This window comes from Filicampus tigris, chromosome 4 (assembly GCF_054856515.1).
Source record: "Filicampus tigris isolate MCC_2025a chromosome 4, RoL_Ftig_1.0, whole genome shotgun sequence".
In the NCBI taxonomy this organism is placed as follows: Eukaryota; Metazoa; Chordata; class Actinopteri; order Syngnathiformes; family Syngnathidae; genus Filicampus; species Filicampus tigris.
In genome coordinates this window covers 23,171,630-23,186,566 of record NC_141220.1, presented here as the reverse complement: position 1 = coordinate 23,186,566, position 14,937 = coordinate 23,171,630, and the positions used below count along the sequence as shown (strand labels likewise).

At 40.3% G+C, this 14,937-nt stretch overlaps 1 protein-coding gene across 6 annotated transcripts in view; it reads right to left on the bottom strand.

Annotated features, from left to right (window-relative positions):
• magi2b (membrane associated guanylate kinase, WW and PDZ domain containing 2b) overlaps positions 1-14,937 on the bottom strand; it is a 111,947-nt gene that overhangs the window by 72,322 nt on the left and 24,688 nt on the right. The gene's annotated exons all lie outside the window — the stretch shown is intronic.

Sequence of the window (14,937 nt, the reverse complement as noted above, 5' to 3'; positions counted from 1 at the left end):
GGGGGACCATCACTACGGTTTGCCAATCCAGAGGTTTCTATAATTGTGACGTGGTGGTGTTGTTATTACCAGTTATAATAAATTGGGTTAAGTTCCCAGGTCTTGGTATCAAATGCACCATTCGCCTCTGGCTAATGAATGGACTTCACTTCCTGTTTATGTCATTGTGATCCCATCCAAAAAAAAGCCACTCAGGCCCGCCTGTTTCTTCCACCCTCGACCAGCAGATGTGAAGTGTGACAGCAGGTCTGCAGCAAAAGGAGCAATCAAAAGCACAAGAACGCACACTTCCTTATTTACACTCCAAAGCACACTCGCAGCATGACAACGGTTCGACGGGAGCGTCTGCTGCCACGACAACGCGCCACGGTTGGCAAACCGCTAATGCCATGGCAACGAGCTGGACACATAAGCAGTGGAGAATTATGACTGCATCCAAAAAGAGACATTTTGTGCCACAGTCTTCCAAGTCAAAGACAGTGGTGACTTTGCTTGAGCAGATCCAGCAGATTAACTCATTCACTGCCATTGACGAATTCACTCGTCTTTTCACAGTCCAGCCATTCAATCCCAGGAATTTATTTATATATTTTTTCAAATGTTAGGGTTAAAGAGGGTCTGAAAATGTCTGGCATTGAATGACTTAAACTGAATTTTTACAACAGTGCTACTGTTACTGCGTGAAGGTAGCCTCCCACTATACACAAGGTTTGGGGATCTGTGTCGTTTATGCCGGAAAAACTTTCATTTGTACTGCTATGGTTTTGTAGATATTAAACAACTCCTAGTTTTCATAATCGTAACTGGATCCACATACAACCACTACTGGCTTGAGCGGTGATATTTTTAATCACGGCAGGTCTTTTTCTACATGCTGTGCCCTGCATCAATCGATTACTCCAACAACTTTTCGAGCTCATGCCTGGTTAGCTGGAAGTCACTCATATCATCGTGTTTAAGTCGGCAGCCTTCACTCAGGTGGCAGCGTAGGAGGCCGGGAGATGGGTAGTGGTCCAAAAGGGTCATCTATGGCTCACTGGGTGTCACTTCTCTAGTATAAATGACACACTGGGCTGGACTGCGGATATTGTCAGAGAAAGTCTGAGGTAAAGATGTGAGGTCGGTCAATACACATCTTAGAGCCAAGTGCTAACAGCATATTATTGTCATCGATGTGGATCAACAGTGATCAACAGCTTCATCTCTGCAAAGTTCTAAAGCAGGGTTCATTACACAAATACCGATTTCTGACGCCTTAACTCAGTAGTCCCCAACCTTTTTTCTGCAGCGGACCGGTTCATACAAGTCTATGTCCTTCGCGGACCGGCAACTTTTCACCGCCCGGTGGGGTGCGGGGATGGAAATGCAATGCTACAATAAATGCGAATCCATATTTGTGGTTTTTTTCACCAATAGTGAATTACTTTTTCAGCCTTGGCAATGCGGTCAGCCACCCAAGTATGCCTCTTCCAAGGCACTTACTTTTGTTGACGAACCAGTTTTGAAGGCTTCTTTGACTCTAATATTAGAGAGCTGCTTGCCACGTTTTGTGCAGAGCGGGCTTCGTTTGTGCGTGAGAATCATTTGTCACCGTGAATCCATATTTCAAGTAAGTCTTCTGATATTGTCTCTAAAATGCACCTTTCTTTTCCTTCTTGGCCATAGGCTCTTGTGTCGAATTGTCACTTGGCCTTTTACCCATTGCAAAGAAACTTTCTAAATATATCTGTTTATTTTACTCATTTTGCTACTTTGTGGATTTAAAGGTGAAGTCAACCCAAACATTTTTTTTTCCAGAATATGTTCTATGCAGGCCCACTAGTCTAAACACGGCATTCTGATTAATATTGGAATATGAGAAATCCACCCGTTTTTAGCTAGCTCAGGGGGCGGCCATTTTGTCACGTCTGTCGACTGAAGATGACGTCAAAGTTGCTCAGGGCTCAGATAATGACCAATTATGTCTCAGCTTCAGAAAACAGGTGAGCCTGATGGCTTTCAACCTGGAAAATAAGGGAGAGCAAGTCATGGAATTCGAAGAGTTACTGAGTTACATTCAAGAAATCCTGAGCTCCGATAATTTTGGTGAAACCAGCAACCACACAAAAGCAATGTTGTGTGGCAAACAGTGTGTGGCAATTCAGAGTATCTACCCATCGTGCGTAACAATGCACAGCATAATCTTTTACAGACATCAGCAATCAAACCTTTTCTGACTTTGATCAAAAGGGGAGGATGCTCAAACCGGGCTCGATTATCGGTATGTGTGAAGACGACCGCAAAGCATGCCAGTTCAGTCACATCAAAAAGGACACAGTGTCTTGTTTTACGAGCTGCTGGTGGGAAAACAACTGAGTGGGGCTTATGAACCTCTTTGTGGAGGACAGCTAGTCATTAAAGTCTTTATGGAGATGTTGTGTTATCCAGTAAAAGACAAGTGCAAGTAAAGAGGCTCCTGCCAACGCATATTATAAAACAAGTAGAAATACAGTGAGTATATGGCCTTGTCGCATTTGATTTCCTCCAATATAAAGATGTCGCTGCTGGGGAAGAGTACAGCATGTTTGTCCTGTTGCTTCCTAAATTCATATGACAAATGTACATACACTAATCAGTGAAGGAGACTTTTTGTTATGCTAGTCTGAATAGCATCCGAAAGAATTCCAATTAAAGATTTCAGGTCAACTGTTTACATGCGATGTGACAAAATGGCCGCCCCCCCCAGAGATGGCTAAAAACAATTGGATTTTGTTAATTAACTCATATTCCACAAACACAACTGATTTAAAGCACACATAAACAAAAGTTGTGTACTTCCTTCTGTGTCTCCGGATGACATTGGTTGGCACGCCCCTTTCCCACCCTGCGCGTGTGCGCGTGGGTGTTGGTGTATATTCGAGAAAACAACATCAAAGATGACCTGGATGAATGCTTTGATGCTGCCCCATCAAGTCCCTAAGTCCAATAAAATTGTCCTCATGGGTGACTTCAATGCCCGACTGGCCACTGATGCCAATCTGTGGACGGAGATAATCGGAACTCACAAACTCGGAAAGTAAACAGCATCGGCCAAGATTCATCTGAACACCAATTTCTCAACTCATTTTTTTCCCTACACTTCACTAATACCATCTTTCAGATGAAGTAGAAATACATAACATCCTGTTTGCACACCCCAGTCCAATCACATGACAGCAAAACCAAACATCAACAACAAGAACCGTGCTCGGTTGAAAGCTGAATTGACCACCGATTGATCACAGCCAAAATGAAACTGAAAATTCAACTATCACACAAGAAGCAGCAGCTCAAGAAGCGTCTCATTTGTAGGGACCTGCAATGCCAGACTGCCTATCACATCCCAAATATTGCAAACTGGCTCGCCACGGGCTTGACAACCTAGGTGACTACAAACAACACCTGCGACACGGACAGTGACAAGTTGCCCCAAAACTATCGGTTTTACTGAAAAGCAACACGATTAGTTTGATAATAGCTCAAATGCAATACAGGAAATGCTAGATACCAAGCATAAAGCACATACAGCACTGCTTTCCAACCCTCACTCACCTTAACTCCTTCTGCTCAACCGGCAGGTAAACGAGCTCGGTTGAGTAGAAGCACCTGTGGTTAAAGCCAAACTGTGGACTTTTTGGACCTGGATTTCCCTGCGGCACGGGAAATGATCCAATTTCCCCTACTTGAGCTTGAGAATGATTATTTACTAAAAAGATTTCTTTAATTGATTTAATGTGTATATGTACTTTTCCATTTGGGTAGTCTGGAGTATTTGTCATTTCACTATTCTATTTTGTATACATAATGTGTAATTTTATATTCATTTTGATATTTAATTTTATTATGTTATGCTATAAAATTATTTTTTATATACATAGTTTTTGCATTTCTGCTCAATTCACTAATAATAGGCCCTATTATACACTTCAGACACATAAATATGCCTAATTATGATGACCTCACATGATCTACGTTTGTATTATATAGTTGGTGGCCCAGCTTGGACAATGCATGTGCTATTTAATGCTAGTTTCACTCTGTTGTAATGTTTTGTTAGCTTTCAGCAAAAACAAAAGTGCAATGGATTTCTTGTCATTTTTATATTTTCTTTTTTATTTTAATTACGTTCTTATTTTTTGTGCCATTTTTGAACATGCAGTTAATGCATTGCTGTCTTGTTCTTTCATAATTTACTCTGAAATAAATATATTTCATTTATGTTTAAATATGCCGATTTATGTGGAAAAACATGACATGCAATTACATTCAAAAGAATGATTAGCTTAGTTTGACGTCAGTTGAAGTGCTTGACGACTTAATAACTACGGGAAAATGTTGGTCCTAGATTGAGACCAATTATTTAATATGTTGGAGTTGGGGTCCTGCCCACATTGGTTTTTGGAATTGTAATTCTCTCACGATCCTCGATAATTACATTTGACTTACTCTACATTTCTCTCAGCTTGATGCTAGTTAATTATTCAACATAAATTCACTAGTAAGTGAATTATTAATGAAAGAATGCCCATTATGCAATATTAAGAGCTGTATCTTTATGACTGGCTTACAGCATTTTTAACATAGCTTCACATAGATATTTTCTTTCGGCCTTATTAAGGTTGTCAATCAACAAATTCACCTAAGAATCCATTCAGTGCTAATAAATACTGACAATTGCAGGGGTGCCTGGAAGGAATTAACACCCCAAAAGGATCATTTATGTTCAATATTGCACAGACGTAATAATTCCTGTTGCAATTTTCTTTTAGTACGCAAACCACCGACAATGACGTAGAGAGCCAGTCACTCTGCAGGGAGCACACAAGCACATCAAAGCGTGTCAGCCATCTTTAACAACACTCTGCCGGCAGGCAAATCACCCTTTAAGGAGCCACTCCCTGAGGAATGATGTACACCACGCACACACACAAAAACACTAACACACACATAATGAACGCACATACCACAATGTGTAGCACCATTATTAATTTATCAACTCAGCCCATTAAAATTAAACACAGAAACAGAATAATCAGTGCACGGAAAACACATGCTGTACATATTATGGCATTCGCTCATTCTATAAAAATACAGAGGTGCCTTGACTTAAGAGTGCCCCAACTTAAGGGTAGGAAGGGTACCCCGGCTGTAGGCGGAAGGAAATAAACGGACCGCAAATTTTTTGTAAAATTCCCAGATGGCTAAAGGGAAATTTGATTGTGAAATGTAAATGTTTTTTTCTGTAAAAAGGGGGGCCAAAATCAAGATATTTTTTCTTCCCTCTGCTCCTTTTCATTTCCAAGACTCGAAATAAGGGTTTTCGCATCGCAGTTTGCCAGTCAAAATTTGCATTTTATGCTTCAATCAAACACATTAACGCAAAATTGCGAAAGGGCATTTATGTGGCAAAATGCAGAGCTGCCAAATGTTACGGAAATGCTAACTCGTTATGCCCATAACATGTCGTGCTTGTTCCGAATATTTAAAAAAAAAAAAAAATCAGAGTGGCTGCTGCTACCGAGGTCTTTAGTTTTCCCTTCGTCCTTCGCACCTCGCTGCATGCGGGCAGCTCAGCAGCTTCGGTGGGTCTCTCGAAACCGACCGGGGAGAGCCCCGTTCCTGTGTGAGCTTGTGCCTCTGCACCAAATAGTAGTTCTCGTGGTTACTAACTGGCTTCTTCAATCATCCACGAGCCACTAATCACACTATGGGTATGTCAGCTGGCTTTCCAAGTCACTGGCCCAGCGCAGGGCCGGATCTAGCCATTTGGGGTCCAAGATATACACAACCAACATGTCCCCCTACTCCACTCCATCCCCCACTTTGGTTACATTTGACAAAAGGTGAGTTATGTAATTTAGGCTACTACTTTGAAGTGATTTTTAAATCAGTTACATTTATCTGTCAGCTTATGCTAGCCTGCTATATAGCAAAAAAGAGTTTGAATATTAATGTTTCTCATCAATCAAAAAGTGCAAATTTGAGAGGGTTCTCCTATTTTCCTGAGATGATGAAGTTAATGTCCTTCTTGAGGATTATCATCTAACAAGTGATTCATCTAAACACTTTTACTGAAATTGACGAGAAAGTTCAGCAAAATGTAATATAATTTATCATTTAATCTGTTACCTCTCGAGATATCTTCATTTCAATTTGAACGCTTCCAAAACTTGTACTAGTTAGTATGAAGAATACTTTTTTCTTATTCCTAATTAGCTGGTCTAAGATCACAAACGCACAGCCATGAACCTACTGTATTATTATGTTGCATGCTGGTACACTCACTGAGCTATTTAATATATAACTATTTTTAATAACCTACATATAGAAAGCTATCTTTAACTTGGGAAAAAAACCAAAAATGTTCTCAATTCACAAAAAAAAAGTAGATGCGTGCTTTTGCGTTTGAGCTCTTCAAATGTAGGTCAGTGCTTCTGGTCATGTTTAGGCCAGCAGAGAAGACCTTGCTAGCCCATCGCCTTCGAGTTTTTTTGTAGCATTCAAACTAGTGATGTCACAATACCGGAAATATCGTGATATTGCGATATCAAAATTGCCGCGATATAACGTCGTCGTCATGTCACGATATTAATAGCAGCAACTCTGTTAAAAGCCCAAGTTGTTTTCCAAGTGTGCAGTTCCAGCACCCTCTGGTGGTTAGTTTATTAGTGCAGTTTAATTTGATGCCGCCTATGTTTAAGACCCACGCTAATCGCCAATAGGTGCTCATGACTGGCAAAGCCTATTTCTTTGTGAATGATGTTATTATGTACAAAAACAGAATATTGTGATTTTTTTTTTTTTTAAATATGAGCTTTTATACAGTATAGTGAGCTTTTTATGCATCACCAAACCTCCCCACAATATCGTGATAATCATCGTATAGTGAGGTTCATATCGTGATATTATTGTATCGCGACATGGATATTATAACATTCCTAATTCAGACAGATACACAATCATAACCTCACGCTCTCCCACACACAATTAGACCTGTCCTCATCATTCCAATTCAACATCAAAACACCTTGCATACGAAATGTATGTCTGAGGCCCACTCGCAGTCACTTGAAGAAACTAAAGACGCCATCGGGGATCGTTCAGGGAAGCAGCAATCACACTAAGGCACACACGCAGACGGGGAAGGCGGCGAAATGGGTCGTTAAAAGTTTTTTCTTTTGTAATATGATCTGGATTTTCTACAACTGCAGATTGGTCTGGGATGTATCCTTGGCGATATATGGGGGTTCATTGTCATTCACCCTTAAACAAACTGTCCTGAAATTTGGAAGAAACTAAATTAGATACACAATACAATGCAGTACTATAGGATGATTACCGCTTTTATTTTCCTCATTCTTTTTCTGCAAACTTTACGTACTCTATAAACAACACCGTAAAAAAAAAAATTTAAAAAAAAAGTTAAAAGGTTTTGTAGGTTAATGACTTGATGCATTTGTCTTTGCAGACAGAATGAAAGGCTCGTGGTGGTGATGAACTTTAAGGGAATGATCACCTCCTGCAGCTCCTATTAGCATCGCTTTTTAACACACTGTTTAAAGCACGGGTTGGAAATGTTTTATTCTCAGGGGCTACATTTGATTTTTCCAAAGGACAGCTGGGCCAGGTCATTTGTAAATGAGGTTTCAACCACCCAACAACTTGCATACACACATCAAAATGTCCATCTTCGATAACTCTTCACACCTCATTAGACGTAGAACCGTGTGGTTTCTCCCAGGCAGTCAACAACGAAAGCAAGTTTTTATTGAACCTAGCATAAGTTTCACTCGAAGATACCACTGTTTGGAGTAGCAGCTTTTCATTCCTTACATTTTAACATCCAAATGCACGTTTTTCGAACAGTGACACCATACATTTCATTTAAATAGTCTAGTGTCTCAGTCTGAACACCAGCGGGCACTACTTGTTTACTCGACATGCTCGCTAACCATCACCCTCCCTGCCACGGCGCCGTGACGGAATGTTCAGCGCTTTGCAGAGCGAGCGACAAGATACGGCTAAACTTGCTGCTTGCCGTGTGGCAGCCACTTTTGTCGCATCTCGAATGGAGTTCATCATCCATTTTGTTCAGAATAATATGCAGTCACCTAAAAGTGTCGTCATCTGTTCAGTATCAGTGCACAGAATCGGAGCGCTTCTATGAGTAGCGAGTATTATACACACGATGACGTCGATTAAAGGTTTGGAAAAGTTTCTAAATGAAAAAAGAAAATCTTCTTTTTCCACGGTGGTTGTTTTTCTCTCACACTGTTTTAAACTGCGGTCACATTTATCGGTCCTGTATTTCCATGACTTGGCGATGCTTAGTCTAGGATGTAGCAACTAAAGCCTTGATATCTCCCGATAGAATATTGGCCTTACACGCTTCAGGTTTTTTTTTGTTTTTTTTTTACAATCAGTCATGAGCAATGCTTCTAATAACATTTTGGAGCCTCACTTATGAGATATCACTGCAGACCTTTCCATGTAAAAACAGTTGGTCTCATACAGTTTTTTGGATACAGCGCTGGCCTGAAATTACTCTCCGCGGAGTTTCTAACCACACTTAACAGTTCATTTGTTTTATGGCTTCACATACTGTAAATGTGCGCACACATCCTGTTAAAAAGTTTACGCAGGGTACACAAACTTTTAACATTTTGCATCACCTGCGATCAAAGTCAGTAGAGGCCCGATTATCGTCTGTCACTAAAAGATTTTCTTAAACGATAATCCCGTGGTGTGCTGTGCGTTAAGAATGTTTGTTCCTATCTTCTCTCCTCGGGACTGACAATCATAAATGTTAAAACGTTTTAATATTAGCGATGACACATGCTTGTGGCTGTTTTTGGACATAAATTGAGGAGCAACTGGCTGTGCATAAAGTGTCATTCACCACAATAAAAAGGACAAGGAGAGTTTGTCATTGTCATATAATTACAGTGCCAAGACAAGCTAACAGTTAGCCTAGCTTCTTCTATTACAACTCTTTGCTGTCTCTTACAGGTCAGTCTTGATCCTACAACAGACATCTGGTTTGAGGAAGGATAGACGTGTTTTCAGTGGCGATTTAGTGTACTCGAGGACACCACATCCATAACGATAAATAAGCACATACATGCCGTATTTTTCCCCAGGGTCGCTTGCGTTTGCTTCAGGTTTGATCCTAGCCGGTAGATTTAAAGCGGAAGTCAACCCAAACATTTTTTGTCAAGAATATGTTTTATGGCCCACTAGTTGAAAAAAGGCATTCTGATAAATATTGCGTTTGTGGAATAAGTGTTAATCCACCCGTTTTTAGCCATCTCTGGGGGTGGCCATTTTGTCACTTCTGTCAACTGAAAATGAAATCACAGTGTCACTTTTTTTATTTTATTATTTTATTTTTTTTTAAACCGTACAGTCCAAGTTAAGAGCTTGGTCACAGAACGAATTAAACTCATAAGTCAAGGTGCCACTGTAATGCATCTCCCTATTGAGTCATTATATTTGTGCGTGCAGTCATTCATACAATGTGTATTCAAGCCAGTGGACTTTTAGTCATGACAAACAACACGTTAAAAACAACATTTTGACACATAGCGTTTATTCAGAGCTATTTGAGCTGCTTAGCGGCTCTGCATGTGGGAGCAGCAACCCGTCGAAGCCATTTTGTAAACATGGATTTGAAAGCGCTCTCCAGCACATTACTAACTCGGCATTAAAAAAATACCCCGCGAGCACCAGACGTTAAAGGTGTCGTTTCCCTCGCCTTGCCATCACCTGTTTTGCTTGACACCACTTGCAGCCTCTATCAGCACCCAAGCCACGTTACCAGGCAACATCTTCATCTCCACCACCTTCACCTCCTCCTCGTTCTCCTCCTCTCCACGGGGAGGATTCCCTGTCAGCGAGGGTCCAATATGCGTCCAGATGTAAAGTGACAAGCTGCATGTATTTATAGGCTATCTGAGGAAGGGAAAACGTGCGGCTCACTGTTGCAGCTATTTATAGACCTTTTACTGATTCCCCCACGCGCAGGCTGAGGGGAGATGGTTCTCCAGGGGAATGACTTATGAGGCTCCCTCGAATCTACCCCCATTGGCTACGCGTCCGCCGTGCTTCTCCACACATCTCCGCTTTACTCATCCCTCCATCTCGCCTCCTCGCTCATCCACCAGCACCGACCGCCCTTGCTTCTTTTACCATCCTCCCTCCCTAGGCCCTAACACCTGATCACCGTTTACATCCCCTAAAAAAAAAACAACAAAAAAAAACAATCCTGCTCTGGCAGTGTCTGCCAACTTTCATTCAGCCAAGACGCACATAGTGGTGCCTTGAAATATGAGTGTTATTTATTCCGTAACTCAAAACACTCACCTCAAATCGTTTTCCCCTTTGAAATGTCATAATGGAAATGTCATTAATAAGTTCCAGCCCACCCTAAAAAAAATAAATAAAATAAAACTCCCCAAAAATTGTTGTAACACGTTTTTAACAGGTAGAATCGAACTCTTATAACATTGTACTTATTAAGAGCATACCATAATAAAACAATGTGAAAAATTAAGAGTAGTGCATCATGATGAATTCATTGTGGCTCCTTTTGGTGTATGCGAAATAGCCACCAGGGTGCAATATGATACAGTCACGCAGACAGACAAAGAGTTGCACAATTACTTTAAAGCAGAAATCAACCCAAACATATTTTTTTCAGGAACATGTTCCCAGCAGGCCCACTAGTTGAAACACGGCATTCTGATGACTATTGCGTTTTTGGAATAAGAGTTAAGCAGCAAAATCACCATCTGAGGTGGCGGCCATTTTGTCATTTCTGTCCACTAAAAATGACATCACAACTACTCAGGGCTCAGGTTACGACCAATCACGGCTCAGCTTCAGGAAACAGGTCAGCTGTGATTGGTCGTTACCTGAGCCCTGAGCAGTTGTGATGTCATTTTCAATCGACAGAAGTGACAAAATGGCCTTTAACAAAAGTTGACTGTGCAAGCAAGACCTACTTGCGTGCTCATTGAAAAAAAAATGTGTCTGCTTCTCGCATATGTGATGGAGTGAAAGTAGAGGTGTAAAAATTGGCATTCCGTCCCATGGACGGAACGGTCCATCTGTCCGTCCCGGACGGATGCCCATTTTGGGGACAGAGGACGAAAGGTTTTTTTTTTAAAAAGGATGGACGCTGTAATCATCCCTTAACCGGGTCACATATGTTCCTTTAACAAAATTGGTGTTTTTGTTGTATATTTTACAAAATACACTTCATCCAACTAATTTTCACTTTACAGCAATGCGTTAAGCACGGAGCCAATGATGGTTACGTGGCACAAGAAGCACAACATCCATCGGCTTGTCCATGCCAAGTGTTCGTAAAACAAAAATAGCATGTAAAGAGAGGTAATTCTTCGATAAAAATTTTGTGCGTAACCTGAATTGTTCATAGACAGGATCATTCGTATCATCAGGTAGACTGCAGTATTCGTATGAGCGTGTGCCTTTATGGGGTCTTTCAAAAGAAACAGTTCTTAACTGTACAGGGGCAGTGATTGTACTACAATTTGAGAATCACTGCTTACAGTAACTGTGTGGTGAGCGTGTACTTAAAGGGTCATATACAGTACAATAAAACATACCATACAAACATAGCAACAATGAGTCGTGTGATGTAACAGGAAGCTGTTGATGCCTGAATGTGAGCCTCGCAGCAGTTTGAGTACACGCAAACACACACGCATACAATTCCTCCCACGTCCTTCAGCGTGACAGCATGTTATGATGCAGAATGGCGTCTGCTCATCAGGCTGACAGACGCACACTGACAGAGCGGCGGTCAGAGCAGTGCGGACTCGTGGAGGAAAAACGGATTTTCACAATCGCTCCCAAGCAACACAACAAAGCGGCCCGCAGGCCGCCGCCGCCGCCGCCTCTGCACGTGAAGGTTGAGCAGCACGCTTACCTAACAACACACATTATGCAGCGGCGGAAACAGGTCCATTCATCCATTTTCTATAGATATTTTCTGAATGTTTGTAAACAGCAGGCGCGAGGGTACCACTGACCGGGTTAGCAGAAAGTGATTGACTCCCGCTGACTTGAAAATGATGACAAAAGTTTGTTGTGTTTTGGGTTGCACCGCCAGACACTCCACAAATGGTTTACGTCAGGGGTCACCAACTGTGAGCTATTCTAAAAATAGCTCAAGGGTGATAGGATAATTGCGATTTTGTGGGAATGTTGTAGTAGTGATCAATTGAAAATGTGAACACTTTCAGTTACTTATATATAAAAAAAAAAAAAATCACTGCAACCACTTAGAAAAATGATCCACAAAAATTGTATATACAGGTTAATTATGTACCTTCAGTCATCCAGTGGAAGACAAAATCAGCAAAAAATTGGCAGATTTTTCTTCTATTTTGAAGTGTGTTTAATATGTACAAAAATAATAAATAAATAAAAACAATTTTTAAAAAAACATTTTTTTGCCGATTATTGACCATTTTACAAGAGCTGATATCAGCCGATTAAATAGGTCAGAGCCAAATTATAGCATTATTAAAAGTCATTTGAACACATTTCTTATTTCAGAAGTGTATATCAAACTGACAGCCCTTCGCATTAGTGAATTGCGAAGAAGTAGCTCGTAACTTCCAAAAGTTGTACAGCGATCACAAGACTGCCGTTGGCTTTGCGGAATACATTTTCTCACAGGTCAATCTAAAATGATTGGTTCCTGTCCTTGAGTAATTTAGCAAAACACAACGGTGAGCCTGCTAGCTAACATTAGCTCGTCTGTGCCTTTGATGCAAGCAACTGAAAAATCGATAAATTAGCCCACCCCTCAGTGAAATAAAGAAAGATTAAATACATTTTAATTAACTAATATAAGAATAAAACATCTCAATGAAGGTAACAAAAATGACAGGATATCTTTATAATGTGCAAATGCTCAGCGGGCTCGATGAAAGAATGGAGTAGGCCGTACGTGGCCCCCTGCTGTCCCAGCAAAAGGTCGTACGTCAGAACGAGTGAGACATGACATGTTTAAGAAGCCAATTAAATATTCAGCATGTGAATCAAAGTGTGGCGCAGGACGCCTGCGAGCTAATCTTCCATTACACTGTATGAGCTTTGTTAAATGATAGGCATTTAATTACGGGGATGTCACGACTGTACCCGCACATCACACGGAGGGGGAAGTTTTTCCATAGTCAGACATGGCTTTTTTTTAATTGAAAAATGGCGAAAAAGCCAAGGTTCAAACGGTCGGACTTGAAATTTGCCGTCATTTACAAAACGAATGTGACAGAGGGGAAAGGCTTAAAGTGGAAGCCAAGTCAAAAGTTCTTTACAATCATGTGTTCTATGCGCGCCCACTAAACACGGTATTGTGATTAATATCGCGCTTGTGGAACATGTACGGACTTGTACTGTCGACTGAAAATGACATCACAGTCCCTAAGGGCTCATGTTACAACTGTCAGAGCTCACCTGTTTTTGGGGTCGTGTGACGTTCGCTAGCTGAGCCCTTGGTTACTGTGATGTCATTTTCAGTCGACAGCAAGTGACAAGACAAGATAAATAAAAATGGGCAGACTTTTCTGCTAAACTGCTATATTCCACAAATGCAATATTAATCAGAATACCGTGTTTAGACTAGTGGAGGCGCATAGAACATGTCATTATAAAGTACATTTTTGATTGAACATTGAACATTTTGAAGTGGGTCTGGAACATATCCCTCACAATAAACGGGTGTGCACTGTATCGCAATTGAAGAAAAAATCCACAAAAGGATATAATGTTCATGGCCACATAATCCTTGTCATCTTTGTAAAAGCAGAATTTATGCTGAAGCTTTTGTATTGTATCTCATAAAAGTGTGCAGGTGTAGCTATTTCACTTTGTTGAATTAACTAGTCGGAAACAGAAGGTGTGCCATTTTATATTCCTTTCCTTTTTAAACAGATGTTAATGTCCCGCATGAATTTTACAGCACAGTACACGCGTAAAATGAACATGAAAATCGCACCCCCTTTTCCACGCTCGACATCATCATTACACTTCGACACCAGGCACCGCCCACATTAGACAGGCAAAAAAAAAAAACGACTTCACAATTAAGCGTCGGCAGGCTGTCTAGGATAGTTGCTTTCGATTGGGGCTCGTTTGGGAAAGGTTCCTACCTACGGCAGCATGCACCATTTTTGCACTTATATTATTCTTGACTGTTCTTGTAATTTTTTGCCTGGAAAATATTTTTCCTCATAAAACTCAGATTTTATTTTTGAAAAATGTATGACTTTATCCTCATAAAAGAATAACATTGCTCTAAAATTATGACTTTTTAATCAACAAATTCCGAAAACTTTTTCCCCTGTGAAATTATGTCTTTTTCCTCTCTAATTTTAACTCTGATTTTATTCTTGAAAAATGCATGACTGCATGCTCATAAAATTGCAATGTTCCCGTAAAATCATGGATTTGATTCACTGAAAATTTAGATATTATCATTGCACAATTACTACTTTATTCTTGTAGAATTAAGGCATGCTACTTTGTAAAAAATATCATTGTTTTTTTCTAATGCAATACCGAGTTTATTCTTGCGAAATTATTGCTTTAGTCTTGTAAATTTATAGTTTCCTAGGTTTATGACATATTCTCGTGAAATTACGATATTCCCCCGTGAAAATTATGGATTTTTTTCCTCATTAAATTCTGATTTTATGATTGAAAAATAATGAGTTTATTCTAGTAAAATTACAGTTTGCTTATAAAATTATGGATATTGTTTCCTGGTAAAATTTAAATTTAATTGCAAAATTACAAATATCCATCCATCCATTATCTGAGCCGCTTTATCCTCAATTCTGATGAATTGTGGATTTTCCCCCCCACTTGTAATAGCCCTTATTGTTG